Genomic DNA, 26,139 nt, shown 5'->3' with positions numbered 1-26,139 from the left:
CTTGCTAATTTCACAATTAATTACTCGACGATCTATTCTAAACCATGCGTAGAATCTTTTACAAGTGGCTTGACAGTAAATTGCATGCCTGCTTTTGGAATCTTGGCATTTTCGCAGGAACTCGAACACCACAAGTAAGATAAAAATGTTCAGATTCCTCGCTGCCAGTCTGCAGTCAAAATCAATTGTCACGTTGTAGGTTCTTTCCTCTTTAATTATGCTTCTCTCTAGATCTTCTCATATATTTAAATTTTTTTTTTTTCAAGAATTAGCAGGTAAGACTAATATTATTCAACGATGGAAGAATTAGTTAGGTATAGCATGAAGAAGACAAGTTGGGATGGTGGTTGAAATGAAGAACTCACAGAGCATTTGGCTTTAGTTTTTTTTTTACTCTTTCTTTCTTTCTTTGCATCCATCAGGACTGATCAAAGCCATGCAGTAGAATAAATTCCTGTGTTGAATGTTGACTGCTGCTCATATTGTGAGCATGGGTTTGGCAGGAGCATCTAATGTGCTTCGGTTCCGGATGCATGCATGAATGAAACAGAAGCAGCATGAGCAACTCTAACTTTTTGCCAAATTATATATAAAATTGTTCTTGCACTTTGATTTATTTATTTTTATTTTTATGTAAAGTGAAAAAGGGTGAAAGCTAGGAATTTGACATGGGGAGCATATGCAAAATGTTTGAAGAGAAGCCCACCGGATCAGTCAAGTTGTATATGGATCCATAGGGATGTAAGATTATTTCCATGACTCGAATTTATAATCACAAAGTTACAGGACAACAATTTTACTATGGCACTAAAACTCCCATTTCATCTCTATATTAACAAACAAATCTCGCTTTAGAGAATTCGTGCCCATAAAAGCAGGATCACTGGAAAATTGATGGTATCTTACATCATCTGCAACGCAATGTAATTAGTAGAAACAAGTATAAGCCATTTGATAAACAGGACCACATTTTTTAAGGGGCAGTTTCATTTACCATCTCTACGTGATGGAATTATGTCCTATTTGATCAACACTGAATTATGGTCGGTGATCTTTCTTTTTCTTGACACAACAGACTGATTCTTTTGATATTAGAAGGAGGGCAATCGAACAAACTCTAGTCATGGAGAATAACCTTTCAATATGCCACACTTCATTTCTGTTTACTATCCCAAGCCAATACTGAAGCCTGTAAAATACAACAAAAGGCCAAGAAAACTTCAAAGCAATCACATTTGTGAAAATATTTTAAGGTCCGTCCCTATTTGAAGACGAACCTACCGATCATGAAGTGAGAAGGTTGACCCTGCCAAAAATGAATGATAATCATATTAAGAAGATTATTACTCCTGCAGATCAGACATATACAACAGCCTAACAAACTAATGACCTGATTCCAATAGAAAAGAAGTGAAGCACGAGGATTTTCAGATAATTCATGGGATTTTCAGCTCCCATAATTGGTATACCTGAATAAGCAACTAGAAAATGAGTAGCATAATAGGTAGCAAGAAGTATTAATATTGCCTTCATTAACTCTATTGAATTTTGAGTCATCAATAAGCTTAAGAGTTACTTAAAGATAACTAACCACACAAAACCATGCTTGTCAGCTCCTTTTAGAAGGACCATCCTAGAAGAACTTCAGAGGACATAATTTTTGTGATATGAGAACATGAGTTACCCAGTTATAAATCTAAAATCCACAAAATATAAACAATCAAAGGTACACAGTTTTCCTTCCCGACTACAAGTAGACAAGGTCATAATCGATCGTCTCGTCATGTGTTCGTTTCTATAAGACAAATACTTACCGTGGAATTAAACAATAACAAACAGAAAGACAATGAGGTTTACTTGGTTCCTAAGCCCTAGGCCAAGGCGAGGCCGGAACTTTTCCGGAGATGGATAAACCTCTTACAATGTTTGTATCACAATCACAAACAGAAAAGTAAAGCATATATTAAATAGATACAAACAGATTTTGCCAATTTGGTCTGGAAGTCCTAAGTGTCACGCACTCCTCCTGGCGTTTCTCCGGTCGCAGAGCATTGATAGTTTTCCCGAGCTGAGACAAAGATTAGAATGTAGAGAAATTAATGTCTTGAGCTCTGATTCTTGAAGTTCTTTTATAGGCCTTTATTGGTAGACCAATAAGCCTCATTCAGTCGACAAACCTAATCTCCACAATCAAGTTCATCACAATCTGGACCAAACCATGTGATCTCATCGTTGTCATCGGTCAACTGGAAAATTTTCCGATCAACTGAACCAAGCCACATCACCAACCCAAGTTCAGTCCCAAATCGGTCAACCGGACCCAATTGGTCTACCAAAATGGTGGATCGATCAACCGAATTGGTTTGGGTCCGGTTCAACCTGATTGCATTTGTTTGTTCGCTGTTTTGCTTCTAGCTCCAGGTTTTTGCAAAATAGTTATACAAAACACAAACATGTAAATTTACCCGACCTACTAGGCTTACCTAAGTCTTATCCTATAAGCCTACCTGACGTACTAAGCTTATCTCTTACTTGGAATTCATTTCCCTCTGATTTCTCACCACCTAAGGTTCACTCCCTTAGGGTTTTGTCTTTGCCAAGCATTTAGTCATCTTGACCTACTTGGATTTATTACTTGCTAGACATTCGATCATCCTTACCTACCTGGACTTTTCCTTACCAAGCATCCGGTCACCTTGATCTGCTTGGACTTGTCACTTGTCAGAAATTCTGTCATCCTTGACCTGGACTTTCCCTTACTAGTCACTAGACTTCTCACTTAAGTCACTTCTGAACATCTGGTCTTGTTTAGATTATTCTTCGGTCAAACTTGACTAGACACACGTAGATTGTTAAACATTGAAATCCTAGAGGTTGATTGCACCAACAAAACTAGCAGTGACTGATTTATGAAACCATTTATGGAACTAGTTCACAGTGCCACAGTAGTATATCAGTGAGACAATGAAAGACAATACATTGCTGGTTCATCATGTCAAATAAATTTAACATCTATGACAACTCCGAAAAAAGTAAGCAGACTTTCAATATTTATGGACAGAAATGACCAACCAAAGGAATCTTACAACAACTGTACTTCACAGTTCAAAAAATGCACACCTGTTCTATGGGATCAGCTAGCAATTGGTCCTCGAGAAGCTCAGGAGATGTATAGTTCTCTCTAAGTATGCGATGTCAATAGATGATGGTTTCCCAATTCTTAGACATTGAGGTGCCAAGGTATTGGGGAAGATTGAGTTTGTACTTCTCATTAATGGATGGGGGAACAAATCTACCACCAAGAAAGTGATGAGGGCCATCGAACTTTTTGGCACATAGCTTATGTGCAGTTGATGAAACCTAGGTAAAAACAGTTAATTCAGATGCAAATTAAAATCTTTGATATCAGACCCATTCATATGCATTTCACCATCACATACTATTATGCATAAAATAACTGAAATTCTAAGCGAGTAACCAGCATGTCTGGTTCACGGCCTTCGCTGGTGATGTCACCTTCCTCGACATGCCAACCGGAAGGAATATCAATTGAAACAACTGGAAGTGATCTCTCAGTTGCACAGTTTGCACACCTTAATGAAAAATGAACCTTTGTTGGTGTTAGTTGGCATCTATATATATGGTAGTGCCTTTGTCACACTCAAATCGCATTTCTGTGACCAATATCTTCTTGACTGAATTTTTATGCAATTATCTACTGCATGAAACTAATAGATACATGAGTTTGTTATGGTAAACTACTCTGTTTCAGATGCTAACAGTAGCTCATTGTCTACATAGGTCATCCAAGGCCACCTTTTGATGATCTCATTCAGAGGCTTTGTGCTTTGGCCATGCCAAATTGCCGCATGATGTTGAAGTATCATAGGTACATTTGTTTGTTACACATCAGTGACTTGTCCCTAGTGGAATGGAAAACATGCCAAGCTCTAATGCCAATATGGAAATAAAAGTGAAAAATGCCTCCCACATCATGATTTTGACTTTTCTCCACCTATCTTCAAATATAAACTAGTGTGGGTGTCCAAAGAGAATGAGAATCCAAACATTGCATCAACAATGAAAGCAAAACAGAGTTAAATTCTGGTGTAAGTCATCGACTGACAAAAAAAGGAATATATAATGATTCTTGCTAGCCCATGGCATAAAGTAGTAAGTGAATCTAATCAGTTGAGAACTGCATGTAAAACAGTACAGAACTACACCCGAGTTACAAGGCCATCATACAGTGCCTTTCGTGTACGTTTAGGGTAACATATAAAGGGCTGATATCCAAAATGATGCCAGTGACAAGCAGTTACTAGGCCATCACCACCATTATTTCCTGGACCACATATAACAAGAATGCGACTATATTCACTTGATTTATGTACCTACAACAGCATTTAGCTTCATAAGCATTTTGTTTCGCCCTTATTCTATAATAACCAGGAATTATAAACAATAAGGTACAGAATGATGGACCATGATATAATTCATTCACACGTGATCAAAATTAATAAACACCCTTTAAGAAGATTAAGATTTGGAGACAAAGAATTCAATAAGTTAAAAATATTTTTAGAAACTATTTAATAAGCACCCTTTAAGAAGATAAAGATTTGGAGACTAAGAGTTACAATAAGTTAAGAATTATAAAATATATTTATAACATTTGATGACAGATCAAGTCAGGTTATAAAAAAAAAATCATAGAAAATGAAGCTCATAACATTTAAGGGGTGAATGATATTCCTATTGAAGCTTAGACAAGGTAAATTATTTGATACGGTGCATAATGGTAGGGTCTGGTCGAGGGAACGTAGCAGTCAGAAGTCTAGGGGATGTGACAGTCAGAAGTTAGGGGTACGTGACAGTCAGAAGTCAAGAGGACGTGATAGTCAGAAGTCTAGGGGATGTGGCAGTCAGAAGTCAAGGGGACGTGACACTCAGAAGTCAGGAGTACGTGGAAGTCAGAAATCAAGAGAACGTGGAAGTCAGAAGTCAAGAGAACGTGGCAGTCAAAAGTCAAGGGGGCATGACAGTCAGAAGTCCAGGGGACGTGTCAATCAGAAGTCGAAGGGGCGTATCACTCAGCAGAATGGCAATAACCGTTAAAAGTCGATAACTAGTTAATTCTCTGTCGGGATGTACAAATCGGGAATTCAGACCGATTGCTCGGTCGGGATGTCCAGATCGGGGATTCAGACCGATTGCTTGGTCGAGATGTTCAGATCGAGAATGCAGACTGGTAGCATAAGGAAGTGAAGGAAGATCAGGAGCTATCCCTACCGGTCGGGTTTTCTCAAGCAGACCTACATATAAGAACTTGATACACCCGACCAAGATATAGCGGACTACTCAGATATATCCAGGTCAGGCTCGATGACTGATGGTTGTCAAGAGTTCTTTTGTCCATGCCCAATCAGCAAAAACGACAATTGAGTTAGAGAATCATAACCACACGTCAGAGAATAACTACAGCGTGTCAGGGTATATTCTAACGGTCTGTGACTCGTTGCTAACAGAACTTTCCTCCGACCTATAAGAGGATGCCACGTGTTACTCACCGCCAGACAAGGTCTGACATCCGATATTCCCTGACACTTGTCAGAGGCCAAAGGTATGCACTGTCATATAAAAAGGGAGGTCCTCTCCCTTATGCAGGGACGCTCACTAACTTTTTTGCATATGTCTTCCACTTTCTGTGTTTTACTGTGTTTCTGGGGAAAAAGTACCTGACTTGAGCGTCGGAGGGCCTGCTCCGGGGACTTTTTCCTTAGTTCTTGGTCTCTAACGTACAGGGTGCTTGTCTGAGTGTGCGCAGGACTCCCATGCCCCCTCTTCGCCATTATCCCTTGTCAGCCATCCTCAGTAGTACTTTCGAAGAAGTTCGGTCACCCCTTGTCAACATCACTGAGAGCTCGCCCGACCTCCGTCTGACTCAGATTTCGGACGGGATCAATTTGGCGTCGTCTGTGGGAACACACTTACCTATTCCGGAACGTGAAGATGGAGGAGACTGGCAGAATCAACGTCAATATGACAGCAGGAGAATATGAGCTCTTCAAGGAAGCCAAGAAGCGGGCGGCTTCAGCAAAACAAACTACTGTTTCCCGACCGCACAAACTGCCCGAAGTTTCCAAAGAGCCAATGAATATTTCTGATCGAGGATCTAAAAGAAAGCAACCTGAGGAATTTCCTCCCGCCTTCTACAGGGAACCTGGTCTGGGTTTCTATCAGCGGGATCCTGGGTGCTACAATCCCAAGAAAGAACAACCGCAGGCTTCTATAGCGAAGAGTTCCCCGCCCAGGGACTCTAAGAAAGGAAAAGCTATCATCCTTAGAGAAGAGCCCCGAGTAGAACCGAAAGAGCAAGTGTCCTTCTCCATAAGGGTATTAGAAGAGAAGCTGCCTAAAGGGTATAAGCCCCCTGCTATTGGGGAATATGATGGTAGCAAAGACCCTGAAGATCATCTCCGTAAATTTAGGAATGCGGCGTTATTACATCAATATAGTGATGCTGTCAAGTGCCGGGTATTCCTGAATACTTTGTCGGGCTCAGCACAAAAATAGTTTGATGGACTGCCACACGGGTCCATCATTTGTTTCCAAGACTTCAAAACCGCTTTCCTGCGTCATTTCGCTAGTAGCAGGAAATATCAAAAAACGGACCATTATCTCTTTGCCCTCAAGCAGGGGTCTGCTGAACCTTTGAGGAGTTATATTAAACGCTTTAATCAAGTGGCTCAGGATACCCCATCTGCCACTTCGGAGATATTAATGAGCGTCTTCTCACATGGATTGATAGAAGGAGAGTTCTTCAGAGACCTCATCCACAATCCCGTGAAGAATTTTGATGAGATGTTAGAAAGGGCGGCCAGCTATATTCACGTGGAGGACGCGCAGGCCACACATAGAAAAGCAGACAAAGCTCCCAAGCCTATCAAGAAGCCAGAGAAAAGGATACCTCAACCACTAGCCCAGCCTCTTCCTCACGCCCGGGAACCCCGACCTCCCTTTCCGCCTGGTCCGGATTCTCGGTCAGCTCCATGGGTAGCCATGGTCCACCTTCCCCGACCTGGTTCATGGGGTCCGCGCTACTGCACCTACCATCGGTCCTATACACATGCTACCAACGACTGTTTTCAATTCGCTCATGACTCCCGACGCGCTGCCGAGTTAGGTCTGCCACCACCAAAGCTGGCCCCTCAAGTACAAAAGTTGTTGGATGATCAATGTGTCGGGGCTAGCCAAGCAGGAAGATCCCGACCAGAGCAAGTTGGTCCAAATAGGCAGCATGTTCGTGGTCAGGAGCAAAGGGAAACTCAGGAGGAAGAGAATAGGAGCAATATGGCGATCTGAGAGATAGGAATGTTCTCTGGAGGACCTACAGATGCAGATTCTGGCAGGGCGTGGAAATCTCATGAACGTCGTTTAAAAGTTCATGTTGTCGGATGCAGCCAGGAGCAGGCTGCCGACCCCCTTATTAGCTTTGGGCCACAAGATCTGGAGGGATTGGAACTTCCTCATGATGATGCCCTAATCATCAAGGTTGTCATCGCCAACAGTCGCATAGCCAGGGTTTTCGTGGACACTGGAAGCTCTGTCAACGTCCTGTTCAAGACTGCTTTTGAAAGCATGCAAATTGATGCTAACGAGTTGCAGCCGGTGGCCACCTCCTTGTATGACTTCACTGGCAACGGGCCAGATTAAGCTGGCTATATCCCTAGGTAATAAGCCACTGGTGCGAACAAGGAGAAGCACGTTCATAGTGGTAGACTCGCCCTCATCATACAACGTCATCCTGGCCAGACCGACATTACATGAGTTTCGGGCGGCGGTCTCTACTTTTCATCAGAAGATCAAATTCCCCGTAGGGCACCAAGTAGGAGAAGTCAGAGGAGAACAACGGGTCTCTCGCAAGTACTATATAGATATGGTAAGGGTGGAGGCCCGTAAAGCGCAAAGAATCCTGGACGGTGGCGTTCATGCCATCCAGGAAGAACCTCTTTCTGCAGCAAAAGAGCTCATTCCTTAGGAGGTGGTCCAGCTTCACCCTGAGCAACTGGAGAGCCTTACCCGCATAGCAAGTGATCTGCCTGCCGAGCTCAAAGCGGACCTAATCCAGTGTTTAACACGTAACAGGGATATCTTCGCTTGGTCCCCCGAGGAACTGACAGGGGTCCGACCCAAGGTGGTCGAGCATAAATTGCATCTCCTGCCTGATTCCTGCCCAGTTAAGCAAAAGAAGAGGAACTTCTCGGCCGAACAAAATAAGATCATCTGAGCTGAGGTGGACCAGCTCAGGAAGGTCGGTCATATCAGAGAAGTACAATTCTCGTCCTGGCTTTCTAACGTAGTCTTAGTTGTCAAGCCCAACAACAAATGAAGAGTTTGCATTGACTTCCGTGACCTTAATCACGCCAGCCCCAAAGACTGTTATCCACTGCCCAGGATCGACCAGATGGTAGACTCAACGATTGGCTGCGAAAGGATCTGTATGTTGGATGCCTATCAAGGGTATCATCAAATTCCCTTAGCATTGGAAAACCAAGAAAAAGTCAGCTTCATCACGGCGAATGGTACTTTCTGTTATACTGTCATGCCTTTCGGACTGAGAAATGTAGGAGCTACCTATTAAAGGATGATGGATAAGATCTTCCGGGAACAAATCGATAGAAATGTGGAGATATATGTGGACGATATTCTCATCAAGTCTCACTTAGCCATAAATTTGATTACTGACGTGGAAGAAACGTGCCGCACCCTCAGACAATATGGATTGAAGTTAAATCCATTGAAATGCTTGTTCGGAGTTCGAGGAGGGAAATTCCTGGGTACCTTGTGACCGAACGGGGAATTGAGGCTAATCCTGAGAAGGTTTAGGCACTCCGAGACATGAAGGCTCTTCAAAATCTGAAGGAGGCTAAAAAAATAGTAGGCAGAATATCAGCTTTGTTCAGGTTTATTTCTCGGTATGTGGATCGAGTGGCACCTTTCTTTAAAGTACACAGGAAAGCCGCCAAGTTTCAATGGGACGAGGAGTGCACTCAAGCCTTTGAAGAACTAAAAAAGTATCTGGAGACATTGCCTTCCTTGTTTAAACTCGTGACAGGGGAACCGCTCTGGATATACCTTTCAACCGCCCTAAGGTTGTGGGGCGGTGTTAGTAAAGGAGCAAGACAATGTACAACGGCCGGTGTATTTTTTCAGTCACTTACTGAAGGGGGTTGAGTCTAGGTACACAGCCCTGGAAAAAATTAGTTTACGGATTTGTGCTCATGGTTCGCCACTTGAGGCCTTATTTTTTGGCGCACCCCATTATCGTCTTAACTAACAGCACCATGGGAAAAAACTCTTACTAATATGGAAGTTGCGGGTCGCCTCATCAAATAGGCGACCGAGTTGGGAGAATATGACATACAATACCAGCCTCGTGCTGCTATTAAAGCGCAAACCCTGGCAGATTTCTTGACAGAAGTCCATTAAGCTGACTCTGAGGAAACTTGGAAGGTCTATGTGGATGGGTCGGCTACTCAGCAAGGCAGTGGCGTAGGAATCCTTCTGATAGCCCCTCAAGAGGATATATTGCAGCTAGCCGTCCAGTTGAATTTCAGAGCCACCAATAACGAAGTAGAATATGAGGCTTTATTGGCAGGGTTGCAGGCAACTCGACATATGGGAGCTGCCCGGGTACTTGTTTACTCAGATTCTTAATTGGTAGCTCAGCAAGTAGCAGACAATTTCGAGGTTAATAGTGATAAGCTGCAAGTATACCAAGAAGCATACGAGAAAATGAAGAAGGAGCTCAAAGAAGTCACGGTGACCAAGATCCCTAGAGCCGAAAATAGCCGAGCTGACGAATTAGCTAAGATGGCTAGCTCTCTGACCACTTGGGTGCTGGATAGGTCAATAGCGCAGACTTTCCTTATAGCTCAAATAAATCTGCAAAACAATATCGAGGAGCTAATTGATTGGAGGGCACCAATGATTAGTTACCTTCGGCGAGACATCTTACCATCAGACCCTGAAGAAGCACGACTGATCAGAAGAAGAGCTCACGCTTACATCTTGATCGGAGATCAATTGTACAAGCGAGCATTTTCTAGGCCGTTGCTCAGGTGTTTAGGAATGGAGGAGGCAGAGCATGATTTACGAGAAATACACCTGAGATGTTGTGGCAACTATGCTGGGGGTAGGATACTGACCCGAAAGGTATTGCTAGCCGGGTATTACTGGCCCCTGCAGAAAGATGCTCAGCGATTGGTAAATATTTGTTTGTCTTGCCAGAAGCATCAAAATCTGACACACAAACCAACAGCAATGCTGAAAACATCCGTAGTTTCTTGTCCTTTTGACCAATGGGGCATGGACATCGTTGGACCATTCCCTATGGCACCCGGCCAAAAGAGATTCTTACTCGTAGCTGTGGAGTATTTTTCTAAGTGGGTGGAGGCAGAAGCCTTGGCGGCTTGGCCAGAATCACAAAAGGAGCTGTCAATGACAATTCTTGTGGAGGAATATCCTTTGCAGATTTGGTATACCGCACAAACTAGTCTCTGACAATGGGAGGCAGTTTTAGAGCCGTAGGATCCAGGCCTGGTGTCAAGGGTTTGGCATAAGTCAAGCCTTTACGTCTATGACATACCCTCAAAGTAATAGACAGACGGAAGTTATCAATCGAGAGATAGTGCGGGGGCTGAAGGTTAAGCTGGATCATGTGGGAGGCAACTGGTCGGAAGAATTGCATAGCATCCTTTGGGTGTATCATACAACTCCTAGGGAGAGTACTGGGCTTACTCCCTTTCACTTGGTCTACAGCAATGAAGCAGTGGTACCCATAGAGATTGGGGTGCCTTCCGTCAGAAGGATGCTATATGATAAAGGAAACGCCGAGCGACGACTTTCAGAGCTGGATCTTATCAGTGAAGTTCGTGAGCGAACAGCGGCCAGGTTGGCGGCTTACCGGCAAAGGATGCGTCAGAATTATGATAGAAGGGTAGTTCCTCGATTCTTTGGAGAGGGGGACCTGGTATGGAAGCAAACGAAGCCTGTGACGGAAGTAACTAAGCTAGCACCCCAGTGGGACGGGCCTTATAAAATCATTAAGAAGTTAGTGTCAAGTGCCTATTACTTGCAGGATGCCCGGGGTAGGAAGCTAGACCAGCCTTGGAGGGCTAACTACCTGCAGCCTTATTGTACTTAATTAAATCCCTCCTTTTGTAAAAAGGGAAGAGTGAAAACAGGACTGGGCGAGTTTAACACGCTCAGTCGGGGGTATGGGATCTCCACTACTCATACACCGTAAGATTCGATCGGATTGTAAGAACAATGTATGTAAGTTTTGTTAATCTCCAATTTGGGATTATAGCCGTAATGCGAACTAACGGAATATAGACAAAAACAGACGGAAACTGTTCAGATACATAGAGTTGAACTACTTGAACTCTGCAAAAACCTCATCAAGTATCTCTCGTAGAATCCGGCGGTGGTCTAAGAAATCCTCAGGGGAGCAGCCGATAAATACCCTTGTTCGTATAGTTGCCTGAGCGCCCCTGCTGCCCTGTAGGCTATGAATACCACAAAACAATCTCCTACTTGGGCGCCAAAGCCCGGGGAGCGTAAGTATTCCTCTCGGCTCACCCTTAGACGCTCTTGCTCGCCCGCCTTATAAGTCTCCAGAGCGTTAATATTAGCCGACAGAGCAGACTGAGCTTTAGATAACTCGGCCTGTGTATTCCGAAGTTCGGTGGCCTGGGACTCTAAGTCCCTGTTCTAATCCATGAGGAGCAAGTCCTTAGACTGCAATTCTTGAGTGCGTTGGTCCAACTCTTGCTTATAGAAAGCATCTAACCTGCTCTTTTCGTCGTGAAGGTGGCTGATCTCAAGTTGAGCTTCCTTCGAGGCTTAATCTTGGGTCGCGTTGGCTCTCTTCAAACTTTGTATTTCTGCCCTTAACAGATACCCGGCTGAGGCGGGGTCAGATTGTTGGGACTCCACCTCCTTTACTCGGTCCTTAAGTTCTTTATTGCGTTGATATAAGAGAAAGGTCGTTTGATTCAATACTATAGATTCAGCAAAAGCCTAGGCCAGAAATCAAATATTTAAGGAGAGTAATAGGAAAGCTGTAAAAGATGATTAGAACTCACCTTGATATACATCTCAGAAAACCTATCTGTTTGAGCAGGCACAGGGAGATCTTGCATTTGCTCGATACTTTCTTCCCAGCATGTTGACAACTGACCTCTCATAATAAGACGGCTAGTAGGAGCACTGGGCTGGTCCCTTAAGCCTAGCTCTGAGGATTTTGTGGTTCGATAATGGTGGTAGGTGGGAGGCTGAGACTACGAAGGACCAGCAGCTATTGCACTGCGGTTGGGGGGTTGCGAATGAGACTGCTCAGCCTGGGTGTCGTCAGTGGAACGATGAGTTGCTGAATCCGTAGAGACGTTAGGGGGGTCTGGGAGAGAGGAAGTAGACGGCTGTGATAGGGAAGGTTGGGATGGAGTTGCAGAAGTGTTGGGGGGCATAGATGTCGAAGAAGGACCCACGGGAGTTGAGGAGGGTTCTGTGAGGACTTCTTCTTTAATAACCGGAGCTTTTCCTCGTGAGATTCCTGCTTGAACCTCAGGTCGAGGCACGGGAGCACCCGGGAATTGTGAACTTGAAGCAGAAGTTGAGAGCGGCCGGGAGGCCTGGGCCGTAGAGGGACTTCCTGAGACTTGAGCAGGACCAGTAGGTCTGCGTCGAGGCCGGCGAGATAATGGCTGGTCATCTGAGTCTGAATCCTCTGAGGGGGTTCGGGACCGGCGAGTAGGGAGCGGAGAGGCGCTCTGGCCAACAGGATCAGTAGCAAAACGCACACGTGGGGTTGATCGGGGAACTGAGCGAGGGGCTAATCGAGGAGCTGTTGTTGCTGTTGACCCCGAGCGAGGAGGAGCAGAGTGAGGAAGGCTCCTTCTAGCCAGTATAATGCGGCCTCTGCGGTTTATTTCCTGATCGCTTAACAGGAGGGGCTGGATCTCGGATGCGCGATTCAAAGTGTTGGCTGAGTAAGGAATACCAGAGTTAGAGGGGTATGATAAAGTAGGATAAACTGAGTTGAGGTAAGATGGAACTTACCTAGGGAGTGAGGCAGCTCGGAAGGGATACGGCTCATCCTGAACAGGAATAACACGTCCTCTGCCAGCAGTCTAAGCAAATTCAGTCGCCAGCCCGTTAGTTGCACAGAAGCCTTTATAAAGAGGGGATCTATTTGAAAATCTCCCAAATGGGGTGCTAAAGGAAGGGTTGATTGCCACTGAGTTGGCCACTCCACGACAGATGGAAATTTCAGGAAGCAATACTTATCTTTCCACTTAGCGTCAGAGGAAGGGAGGAAAGAAAAGAAAGTGGTGTGGAGACGGGCTTGAAGACGAAACAAACCCTCACTGTGGCGACGGGGGGTGAAAAAGTAGTGAAACAAGCGGGGGGACCAAGAGATGTCACATACTTCACAAAGTGTCACGAACCCACACAGGATCCTTAAGGAGTTGGGAGTTAGTTGACCCAGAGGGATTCGGAAGTAGCGGCTCACCGTGGAAAACAGAGGATGAACAATAAAACGAAAGCCGACGACAAATTGCTCTTTGAAGAAAGTAATATATCCTGCTAGAGGGGAGGATACTCGGTAAATCTCAAAAGGTATAATGATGTGTATGTCTCTCGAAATCTCGTATGAGTAACGGAGGTCATCTAAGTCCACTCCAGCGAAAGTGGAAACTCCTGGAGCATAGAGGGGGGCTGGTGAATTCATGGGGAAGACGGGAACAGGACCCAAGGAGGCAAGTGCAACAGGGAGTGGAAACAAGAAGAGGATGAAAGCTGGGGGCGATAAAAAGTTCAGGAGAATAGAGAAAGGAATATATTTATAGCCACCACTCCAAGGGGCATTATTGTCAGCGGTCATTCAACGGTCCAGGGCAAAAGTATCTCGCGTCATTAAAGTAAGAGAGGTCGTTGGATCGTCATAAAAAGTGGAGCCAATGGAATGTGTCAAAAAAAGTAGCGATGGGGAATACAAGGAGAAAAAAGAGTAATGGTGACCTCGAGAACAGATGCTGTTACAGTGATTGCTCTCTCGGACCTTCGAAAAGCAAGGTAAAAGGACAGTGAGAAATCAGAAACCTCGATCGATAATCTCGGTCGGGACCATAGCGAAGTCAAGACTAGGGCCTAGTTGGTAAGTAGGTCGGCCTTGCTTTGGATGGGGCACGGACAAATCTTTTGGGCGTACCGAGATAAAAACAAACGCAAATACACATGACTCAATAACAGGTATATGTTCAAAGATAAGTTCAAAGGTAAAGTGCCTACACCCCCAGGTCTAAGGCATTGTAAAGCTATGGAAAAAAAATTACAGATCAATCATCATCATCAAAAGTTGGAAAGGCTTCTTCGGGTAGCTCTTCCAGGAGGCGGGTCCTACTCAAGAAATCCTTTGACACAGTTGATCGGAGGAGACCTTGCTCGAATAGCTGACGTACTGCACCCGCACCGCCATAGCAGATCATCTCATCAATTAGATGGCCTATTTTCTTCCCATAGGAGGGAGATTTGACATAGGCGATTCTGTATGCTTTCAAGCGGTATTCTGCTAGCTCGCCCTTGGCTTTATCCACATTGACCCGAGCTAGCGACATCTCTTGTTTGTTGGTGGAAGCTTCCTTTTGGGCCTGGAGTAGGTCTGATTGCAAGGATTTGATGGTGGCTTGCCCGACCTCCCATTGACTTTTAAGGGCCGCCGCTTGATCGCTACTAGCGCCTTGGTGGTCGCTAGGTCTTTCTCCAGGGTGGCGTAAGACTCTTTAAGAGTCTTCAGTTGTTCAGTCTTCAGTTGTTCAGAAAGAGTAGTCACATTTGATTCTTTCTCATTCAGGTCGGCCAGGATCTGGATACGATGTTGTCCCTCCGATTTCAGTTGGGATTTAGTAGTTTTCAGGGCACTTTCCAGAGTCTTTAATTTTTCTGACACTGCATGAGCCAAGCTACGAGCGGATTGAGTAGACCCCCGACAGCATAGAGGTAGGATTACCCAGGGTCATCCGGGGCCGCTGGATCTAGCACATGCCGCGTGGTTATAGGTAGCTCTAGTTCCCGTATGCGAGCCTTCAGTGACTCGTTCTCTCGTTGCAAACTGGCCACTACGTGGGCGAGGCTCAGGCTCACAGTATAGGCCTGTACAAAATAAGGATAAGTCAGAATTAATTTCAGACCTCCTAGTAGGAAAAAGAGGAACTCACCGATAATATGCGTTCGGAAAACAGATATGTTCCCTCCAACAATGAGCCTTCCCAAAACTACTCATTGGTCGTTTGCCAAGAAGTAGCCAATGCACCATACAGTTGAATTTGGCCATAGAACGAGGGGGTGCTGCCTGAAGGCATGGAGTCTAGCCCAACTATGGAGGGTAGGTGAAAGGAGGAGGAAAAAGCGTATTTGCTCTTAGAACGCTCCTTAGTACGAGGGGGAGCAGAGGTGGTGGTAGCTGGGATCAGGATAAGAGGGGGTGAAGAACTCCCAGGCTAGTCTCCAGTCTGAGGGTTAGTTTGCTCAGGGGAGGCAGCTGAGATGGTGGCGGAAGCAGCGACTTCTTTAGCAGGAGGAGGAGACGTTTGGGCGGGAGTTTTGGTCCGTGCCTTTGAAGAGGTTTGTCCAGTAGTAGACAGAGAGGGGGACGCTTGTACTAAGGGAGTAACACGCTTTCTCTTGCGCTGAAGGCGTAGACGCTTGTCCGGGGGAGGAGAGGGGGCTGGCTCATCTTCGGTCGGCTCTACAGACAAAGAACCAGCTTCAGAGGCCACAGGTTTTGCGGAGGAAGGAGCTGAAGTCCCTACTGGTTCAGGGTTGGGAGTCACTGAAGAAGTCCCTGCTAGTTCAGGGATAGGAGCCCCTGAAGAAGCCGCCAAACTTCTCGTAATCTCTTCTCCTACATTCTTCAAAACGCTACTGGGCAGCTTGGAGAAGTCAACAGAATATGCGCGAAACATGACGACTTCTGCAAAAACAGGAAGAAGATACCTCAGTTAGTGAAGACAAGGAAAAGAAGATGGGAAATCTTACCGGAAGGGGTGCCTATGGACACTGGGATAGGACTAAGCCCGAAAGTATGCAGAAAGTCTTCTCGCATTATCACAGAAAGCCGGAGGCGCACTCCATCCAGTTTTTCTGAAGCGGCAAGACAGTCCGACTGATGATGGTGTTCTCGTAGCTCGGGGTAGTGGGTAGGGAATAACGCCACTGAGTGGGCCAAGATACGAGTTCGGGCAACTGAACAAAAAAGAAACGGGACTTCCAACCTTTATTAGAAGAAGACATGTCATCGAAAAACTTATACCCGACCCGGGATTGTACCAAGAACACACCTGGCTCGGCTCGTTTAAAGGAGTAAAAGTGAAGAAAGAGTTGTGGGGTCATAGAGATTTGATATGAACGATAAAGGATCACCATCCCGCACATAGCGCAGAAAACGTTAGGAGCAAATTGTGAAAGAGAAATACCAAGATACAGGCTTAGGGAGGAAAAGAAAGGATGAATGGGGAATCGGAGACCGCCAAGGAGCTGATCCTTAAAGAAAGTCATGAATCTGGCTGGGGGGGGGGGGGGGGGGGAAGACGGATGTTCATGGGGTTTTGGAGGTAGAAGCTTATAATTTGAAGGCAGGTGCAAGCTATGATGAATGGCTTTCAGGTCACTCCTATCCAAATCGGAGATGAAGAACGAATACCAGGGCCTCTCCATCTCTTCAGCCATAAACGAAATAGAAAGGAAGAGGGAGAATCAGGAAGTACTTAGAGAGGGCAGACATAAGAGGGAAGGAGCACCGAAAAGAGCAAGAAGACAGTAAAGGGTTAGGGGCAGGTAAGGCGATAAGAAGGCGACGGCGGATAACCTTTAGGGTTTATAAAGCAAAGCCCTTAGGAAACATCGAAAGGGGGTAAGATAACTCGAGTGGTAAAATGCATGGTCACCGTCAGATCAAAGGACGAAAAGTTATATGGGGTCGTGTGCAAAAAGTGCTTATCAAGCGTGATAAGGGGAAGTGTTCGTGGAGCACGTGTCACTCCCCGATGAAAGGTATTAATGATGGACGCGACAAGGAAATCATGAAGAAAGATTTACATACGACAGAACTTTGCTGCAAGAAGACCATACATCGGGTATCGGGACGACCATGCGGTTACCTTGGGAAATGGAAAGGAAGACCATACGTCAGATATCGGGACGACCATGTGGTTACCTTGGGAAATGTAAAGGAAGACGAAGGGAAGCGTCGATTTGAATTTGGCGCCCTCGCCTTGTTCTTCTACCTTGAAAGCAGAGTAAGATTTAATATTGCTTATTTAATTAAAGGCTTACGTAAGGCATTTTGAGATTGCAGAGGACCTCACAATTTAACACAGTTGGCTCGAGCTCCAACGCACCACCAAAGCAGAAGCTTCTGGACCAATTCCTGGGCAAGCCTCCATATCAGGAACTTATCAGACCTCCAGACCAGCTCCGAGGGGGGTTTCTATACGACCTCCCGGTCGGGTCTCAGACTCTCATCCCAATACGAGTTATAAGTGAGCCTGCACTCACGCCTCCAGACTCTTGCCTCAGTGCGAGTTATAAGTGAGCATGTTCTCACGCCCAACGACCTCTCGGTTGGGTCTCAGACTCTCGCCCCAATGTGAGTTATAAGTGAGCATACTCTCACGCCTCCAGACTTTCGCCCAAGTGCGAGTTATAAGTGAGCTTGCTCTCACGATCAACGACCTCTCGGTCGAGATTCCAGACTCTCGCCTCAGTACGAGTTATAAGTGAGCATGCTCTCACGCCCAACGACCTCTCGGTCGGGTCCCAGACTCTCGCCCCAATGCGAGTTATAAGTGAGTATGCTCTCACGCCTCCAGACTCTCGCCTCAGCGCGCGTTATAAGTGAGCTTGCTTTCACTCCCAACGACCTCTCGGTCGGGATTCTAGACTCTCGCCCCAATGCGAGTTATAAGTGAGCATGCTCTCACGCCTCCAGACTCTCGCCTCAGCGCGAGTTATAAGTGAGCTTGCTCTCAAGTCCAACGACTTCTCGGTCGAGATTCCAGACTCTCGCCTTAGTGCGAGTTATAAGTGAGCATGCTCTCACGCCCAACGACCTCCCAATCGGGTCCCGGACTCTCGCCCCAATGCGAGTTACAAGTGAGCATGCTCTCACGCCTCCAGACTCTCACCCCAGTGCGAGTTATAAGTGAGTTTGCTCTCATGATCAACGACCTCTCGGTCGGGATTCCAAACTCTCACCTCAGTGCGAGTTATAAGTGAGCATGCTCTCACGCCCAACGACCTCTCAGTCGGGATATCAGACTCTCGCCCCAATGCGAGTTATAAGTGAGCATGCTCACACGCCTCCAAACTCTCGTCTCAGCGCGAGTTATAAGTGAGCTTGCTCTCATGCCCAACGACCTCTCGGTCGGGATTCCAGACTCTCGCCTCAGTGCGAGTTATAAGTGAGCATGCTCTCACGCCCAACGACCTTTCGGTCAGGTCCAGACTATCGCCCCAATGCGAGTTATAAGTGAGCATGCTTTCACGCCTCCAGACTCTCGTCCCAGTGCGAGTTATAAGTGAGTTTGCTCTCACGATCAACGACCTCTCAGTCGGGATCCCAGACTCTCGCCTCAGTGCAAGTTATAAGTGAGCATGCTCTCACGTCCAACGACCTCTCGATCGGGTCCCAGACTCTTGCTCCAATGCGAGTTATAAGTGAGCATGCTTTCACGCCTCCAAACTCTCGTCTCAGCGCGAGTTATAAGTGAGCTTGCTCTCACGCCCAACGACCTCTCGGTCGGGATTCCAGACTCTCGTCTCAGGGCGAGTTATAAGTGAGCATGCTCTCACGCCCAACGACCTCTCGGTCGGGTCCCAGACTCTCGCCTCAGCGTGAGTTATAAGTGAGCATGCTCTCACGCCCAACGACCTCCTCGTCGGATTCGAGACTCTCGCCTCAGTGCGAGTTATAAGTGAGCATGCTCTCACGCCCAACGATCTCTCGGTCGGGTCCTAGACTCTCGTCCCAATGCGAGTTATAAGTGAGCATGCTCTCACGCCTCCAGACTCTCGCCCCAGTATGAGTTATAAGTGAGCTTGCCCTCACGACCACCAACCTCTCGGTCTGGACTCTAGACCCTCGCCTCGGCGTACGTTTTAACGATTCAAGAGGTCACACAAAAGGAGAAATGCTAGAGAAGAAGGTGTTGGGCCCCGTGGGTGTTTTGATGTGATCAACTAAGTTAGGTTAGGTCCTGCTTGTTATTTGATCCCTGTGTCTAATTGTGGAGGAACTTAGGAGCGTAGGAAGTCGAGCGAAAGGCGCAGCTAGCGAGAAGGACGGCACGGGAAGGGAGCCAACGGGCTCGGTGCGTCCGAAGGATGAAAAAGCTGCGGAAGAGCACACAGGTGGACGAGAAGAATGTACGCGGCGTTCGAGGGATGAAAAGCCGGGTCGGAAGCCTGCTCGAGAAGAAGGCCGGAAATTGGGTTCGGGTGAGCCCTATTTCGGTTGGCCGAAATCACCCAAGCGATCGGAGCTTCGAAAGAAGAGGAAAAAGAGAAGCTGGAAGCTATTTATACCATACAGGTTGAAGGCAATATTTATACCATGCAGGTTGAAGGCACCCTCAATATCATTGAGAGCACCCTCAACATTAGAGGCGCCTCCATCACCTTGAAGGCGTCTCAGACTGGTCTGAGGCGCCTTCAAGGGCATTGGAGGCGCCTCAGACCCAGTCTTTGTGACCGTTTGCAACCGGATAGAGCTTTATCCGGTCAAACTGCTTAGAAGCGCCCCTCAACCCTCTTGGAGGCGCCTTCAACACTCGAGATAAGATTTTCAAGAGCTATATAAAGACCCCTGAAGCTAAGAAATTAATCAATTAACTAAGTATTCAATTCCTAGCAATAGTTTAGAGCATTCAGTGTGTAAAAGGCTTCTCCGCCTTCAGAGAAGGAGATCTTTCTTAGCTTTTTCATCGCCTTAGATTAACAACCTCCTGGGTTGTAACAAAGTTAAATTCTCTGTCTCCTCTTTATTTATGTTAGTTTATTTCTTTATTATTATTGCATTTTTTTAGTTGAAAGAAATGAGGAGGGTATTTTTATTATACAGGTAATTCACCCTCTTCTTGCCGACCCTGTTGCACCAACAAGTGGTATCAGAGCCCGACAGCCTTAGAAGGACTAACTGCCGACTGAAGCACGAAGATCAAGACAATAGCCGGAACAAGCATTCATCCTCCGAAATTTGACGGAGACTTCGCTATATGGAAACGAAGAATGGAGGTATTTTTTAAGACTGAGTTTGATATTCTTCTTATTATGAAATATGATTTTATAGCCCCAAAAGACAAGGAAGAATACAACTGGACGAAAAAGGAGCAAGCCGATTTCGTGGTCAACGGAAAGACGGAGTTCCACCTGCTCAGCGTCTTGCCGCCCCAGGAGGTAAGTCGGATCGGAAGCTACGACTCAGCTAAAGACCTTTGGGAAAAATTCCTGGAGCTCCACGAAGGCACCTCAGAAGCAAAGTTAGCAAAGCGCAACATCCTCCGGGCTCAGCTAACGAATCTCCGAATGAACAACAACGAGAAGGTAGCGCAACTCTAGGCGAAAATTAAGGAGTTGATAACTCAACAGACCAATCTTGGAGAACCGGTAACGAACCGAGATTATATCCGGTATACGCTCAACGCCTTCCCAAGAACTCCAGAGTGGGCTTTCTTAGTAGATGCTTACTACATCTCTAAGGGCTTTGAGGTAAGTACTTTAGAAAGTTTATTCTCTACATTTGAACTTCACGAATCAAGAATTGCATAACCTAAAGAGAAGTTAAGTCTCAATGTTGCCCTACAAGCCGAGATGGACGATCCCGACTCTGAAGCGTCAATCGACGAAACTGAAGCGACATTATTGATAAGGAAGTTGAATAAATTTGTTAAAACTAATAAATTTAGATCGCAGTCGAAGAAGCATCAACGCAACAAAAGGACGGTCCGATGCTATAACTGCAACGAAGAAGGACACATTAAGGATGACTACCCCAAATTAAAGAAAAGGGACAAGAAGAAGTCTCGAAGACCGACGTCCTCCAAACGTAAGAGTCTAAAAGCTACATGGGATGAATCTTCATCCTCGGAATATAAAGTCGAAGTCTTCTCGGGATTAGCACTGATGGTCAACCATCTTTTTGAAGAATCCAGCTCGGAGATGAGAATAGATGAAGGGGGAGGATCATCAGAAGAAGAAAGCTACGATGAAGAAGGAGCATCACCAAGTGAGGTAAGTAAGGAACGTGCTCTAACCTCTACTTAGTCCTTTCAATTTATCAAAGTGCTTACGAAAGATCTAGCAAAATTAGAAAAAGAAAATGCTGAATTAAAATTAAACTTAGCAAAAGCATGCCCTCTAGAAATGTATGATAATTTGAAATTAGAATATGAAAAATTGAAAATTAAAATTGAAAAATAATCATGCATGCCCAAATAAATTTCCAAAATCAAAAATTAAAATTCATGGAAAATTGAATTGGTATATTAAAAAACACCAGGGTCAATTTAGAAAAGTTCCCAAAAGTTATGTACCCTCTAAGTTCTTAAAAATCCCGAAGGAACCTAAACTGGGTTCCAAAATATTTGCTAGTTTAATTTTTTTTTTTAAGTTAGAGCTTACAGCAAGAAAATTAAAAGTTAAAATTTTTTTATAAGGCTTTGTCTAAGGAAGTGGTTGTCGCTCCAATAACCAAGAAGGCCTAGTGCCTCGCCACGACCTGGAAGCCAAAATATCGAAATAAAATGTTTAATTAACTTTCTGGTAAAAACATTAAAATTAGAATTAAATAATGGTTTAAAAAGTTTTTCAAACATCTTTTTTTAAATTCTTCAAAGATATTTTTTTTCTCTTAAGAAAAATGTTTGTTACTTAAAAAAAAAAAATTCTCAAATAACATTTTTTTAAGTTAAAATTTCTTCTGAAGATAGATATGTGTATTTATCTTTTTCTCAAAAAATTGTCTGAGCTTGGATTTTAAAAATCATTTTTTACTTGAATTTTTTTTTACTTGATAATTATTACACCATTCTTTTTGCTGTGATCAAAGGGGGAGAAAGATAAGTACAAGTTTAGGGGGAATTTTTAAATGTTTTTTACTTAAAATTTATTTTTAACTTGTGTTGCAAATTCTATTGCAATCCTTATGTTTGAACTGTTAGTTTAGTAATTTCTATAAATTACTGTTTGTCTATTTTGTTTCCCTAACTTGAACTTGGGTTGATGCACATCAAAAAAAGGAGATTGTTGGACCCCGTGGGTGTTTTGATGTGATCAACAAAGTTAGGTTAGGTCCTGCTTGTTATTTGATCCCTGTGTCTAAGTGTGCAGGAACATAGGAGCGCAGGAAGTCGAGCTGAAGACGCAGCTAGCGAGAAAGACGACACAGGAAAGGAGCCGACAGGCTCGGTGCGTCCGAAGGACGAAAGAGCTGCGCAAGAGTACACCGGTGGACGAGAAGAACGTGCGTGGCGTTCGAGGGACAAAAAGCCGGGTCGGAAGTCTGCTCGAGGAGAAGGCCGGAAATTGGATTCGGGTGAGCCCTATTTCGGTTGGCCGAAATCACCCAAGCGATCGGAGCTTCAGAAGAAGAGGAAAAAGAGAAGCTGGAAGCTATTTATACCATGCAGTTTGAAGGCAGTATTTATACCATACAGGTTGAAGGCACCCTCAACATCATTGAGAGCGCCCTCAACATTGGAGGCGCCTCCATCACCTTGAAGGCGCCTCAGACCAGTCTGAGGCACCTTCAAGGGCATTGAAGGCGCCTTAGACCCAGTCTTCGTGACGGTTTGCAACCGGATAGAGCTTTATCCGGTCAAACTGCTTGGAGGCGCCGTCAACCCTCTTGGAGGCACCTTCAACACTCGGGATAAGATTTCCAAGAGCTATATAAAGACCCCTGGAGCTAGGAAATTAATCAATCAACTCAGTATTCAATTCCTAGCAATAGTTTAGAGCTTTCAGTGTGTAAAAGGCTTCTCCGCCTTCAGAGAAGGAGATCTTTCTGAGCTTTTTCATCGCCTTGGATTAACAACCTCCTGGGTTGTAACAAAGTTAAATTCTCTGCCTTCTCTTTATTTTTGTTAGTTTATTTCTTTATTATTATTGCATTTTTTTTAGTTGAAAGAAACGAGGAGGGTATTTTTATTGTACAGGCAATTCACCCCCCTCTTACCGGCCCCGCTGCACCAACAGAAGGGAGGAAAATATAAGAGAAAAACATGAACAAAGGCCCGCAACATAGCCTGACTAGCATTCATTTGATAAAGTTCAGAAGACATTCTTCGAAATACACACTATCATACTCGGAGTGCAAGTCATGCCAAACTCCCTTTCAGATGGCAGGGTCGAGTGGGCACTGAGGGCTGGAGTTATTTGTCTGGCCTGCCTACTCCAACTGAGCTCGTACCTGAATCAGTTCCATCTTGATATGCTGAATGGAGCGGCGTTGTTGGATGATAGTTTCGTCTTTTATCCGATTTTCTTCTTGAAGAAAGGTCATAGAATTCTCATGTTTTATCTTCATATATGTGATAAAGTGGGCCTGGCTCTCCAAATTTGCATAAGTCTTATGCTTCAAAGTCGCTCCAGCCTGAGTCCGGGACTTAGCGGCCAACCAGAGTTCTTCCATCTCTCGAAGAAGGGAAGACTGAAGGTCCGTACTCAGGGTCATCTCCAATAAGGCCTCATCTTTCTGTGTAAGTAACTGAGTCAGATGAGTGAGTTGATGACGTAAAGATGATATTTCATCAAACCCCACTACAGGTTCCATGGCGTGAAGGAGCACAAGGAAGGCATAAGGGTAGGAGAGGGGTCAGTTCTTCTTAAAGAGATGGAAGTAAAGAGTTTTCCTTGGGGCGTGCAATGGCCTATGGGAAATGATGTCACATTCAAGGACACGGTATGTATTCCTAGACCTAGGGATTGATGCAGCAACCCAAACATTCGGGAAATGGTGCAGCACCTGATAGCATGATAAATTCTCAAGGACCAGGAAAAAGGGAGAAGTAGTTAATGTCTCGGTAATAGGGTCAAGTGAAACCGGATTCTGGTCTAGTCAGTCGGTCCTGAGCCTCTTTCGACTAGACTTGGGGGAGAGGCTTGTGATACGGTGCATAATGGTAGGGTCTGGTCAAGGGGGCGTGACAGTCAGAAGTCTAGGGGATGTGGCAGTTAAAAGTCAAGGGGACGTGGAAGTCAGAAGTCAGGGGTACGTGGCGGTCAGAAGTCAAGAGTACGTGGTAGTCAGAAGTCTAGGAGATATGGCAGTCAGAAGTCAAGAGGACGTGGCAGTCAGAAGTCAGGGGTACATGGAAGTCAGAAATCAAGAGGACGTGACAGTCAAAAGTCAAGGGGGCATGATAGTCAGAAGTCCAGGGGACGTGGCAATCAGAAGTCGAAGGGGCGTATCACTCAGCAGAAGGGCTATAACTGTTAAAAGCCGATAACCAGTTAATTCTCGGTCGGGATGTCCAGATCGGGGATTCAGACCGATTGCTTGGTAGAGATGTTCAGATCGAGAATGCAGACTGGTAGCATAAGGAACAGTGAAGGAAGATCAAGAACTATCCCTACCAGTCGGGTTTTCTCAAGCAGACCTAACATATAAGAACTTGATACACCCAGCCAGGATATGGCGAACTACTCAGATATATCCAGGTCAGGCTCGACGACTGATGGTTGTCAAAAGTTCTTTTGTCCATGCTCGATCAGCAAAAACGACAACTGAGTCAGAGAATCGTAACCACCCGTCAGAGAATAACTGCGGCGTGTCAGGGTATATTCTAACGGTCTGTGACTCGCTGCTAACAGAATCTTCTTCCGACCTATAAGAGGATGTCACGTGTTACTCACCGCCAGACAAGGTCTGACATCCGACATTCCCTGACACTTGTCAGAGGCCAGAGGTACGCACTGTCATATAAAAAGGGAGGTCCTCTCCCTTATGCAGAGACGCTCACTAACTTTTTCGCATTTGTCTTCCACTTTTTGCGTTTTACTGTGTTTCTAGGGAAAAAGTATCTGACTTGAGCGTCAGAGGCTCTGCTCCGGGGACTTTTTCCCTGGTTCTTGGTCCCTAACGTGCAGGGTGCTTGTCTGAGTGTGCGCAGGACCCCGTGCCCCCTCTTCATCATCATCCCTCGTTAGCCATCCTCAAAAAGTTCAATCACCCCTTGTCAACATCACTGACAGCTCGCCCGGCTTCCGTCTAACTCAAATTCCGGACGAGATCATTATTAAACAAAATTTAAGTATTGAAATAGCACAAAATGAATAATGTATCACGCAGGGCCATAAAATATGAAGGTATTAATGTTATTTGGCAAAATGAAGGTAAATTATTCCTATTAAAATAAAAGAGTTTTAAGCAGCGAAGATCTAATGCATAGATATAAATAACAAATAATTTTATCAACGTAAATAGCGCAAGCACTTCAATAAAAAAATAAAAAAATAAAAAAAATCACGCTATCTTAATCATGGAACACGGGAATCAAACTAGATACAGGAAACCTTAAACAACAAAAGAAAAACTGAAGGAGGACTAACGAATCAAAATTACCTCTCCTATCGCTGTGGCCACGCTCAACAAAGGAGGTTTGAAAAGAAAGGGAGAACAGGAAAAAGCGGGACGTTTCGTACCATCAACTGATCGACGCTGAATGCAAGCGGTTCCATGAGGATCTCGTCTATCTCAGCCGCCTCCTCTCTCTGCGTGAGGTACCACACAGCTTGGTCGTCCATGTGGCTTACCGAAGAAGAGACGACACTGTAGGTAGGGGGAGGGACGGATGCCACACAAAGGGATACCGGTCCTCTTCCAGAGCCGCCGAACGGAATGACGGGCAAAGTGGCAACGGGCTGCGCAGGATGTTTGATGAAAGAATTGCGACGGCGGCGAGAGCTTCGGCCACAGGCGTGGGAGTGAAGAGGAGAAGAGATGAGGAAAGATGGCAGCCCAGCCCACGACGCAACTGCACGCTTTCTCAAGTGACTAAAGTTAGTTGGGCTCGA

General features: G+C 45.3%; 1 long non-coding RNA gene across 3 annotated transcripts; it reads right to left on the bottom strand.

Annotated features, from left to right (window-relative positions):
• Positions 1-98: 98 nt before the first annotated feature.
• On the bottom strand, positions 99-26,069 carry LOC122010296. 3 transcript variants are annotated; one of them, XR_006119838.1, is made up of 5 exons: positions 25,688-26,069; positions 3,121-3,360; positions 1,391-1,469; positions 366-1,306; positions 99-169 (listed from the first exon to the last, which is right to left on the bottom strand). It is a non-coding gene; the product is annotated as an uncharacterized LOC122010296 (long non-coding RNA). The 3 variants fall into 3 exon arrangements; XR_006119839.1 differs by having other exon boundaries at positions 366-911; positions 995-3,360; XR_006119837.1 differs by having other exon boundaries at positions 366-3,360.
• Positions 26,070-26,139: the final 70 nt, after the last annotated feature.

The sequence above is a fragment of the Zingiber officinale genome, chromosome 8A (genome assembly GCF_018446385.1).
Source record: "Zingiber officinale cultivar Zhangliang chromosome 8A, Zo_v1.1, whole genome shotgun sequence".
NCBI classification, from domain to species: domain Eukaryota; kingdom Viridiplantae; phylum Streptophyta; class Magnoliopsida; order Zingiberales; family Zingiberaceae; genus Zingiber; species Zingiber officinale.
Note: the sequence above shows the minus strand (reverse complement) of the source record. Positions and strands in the feature narration are given on the sequence as shown.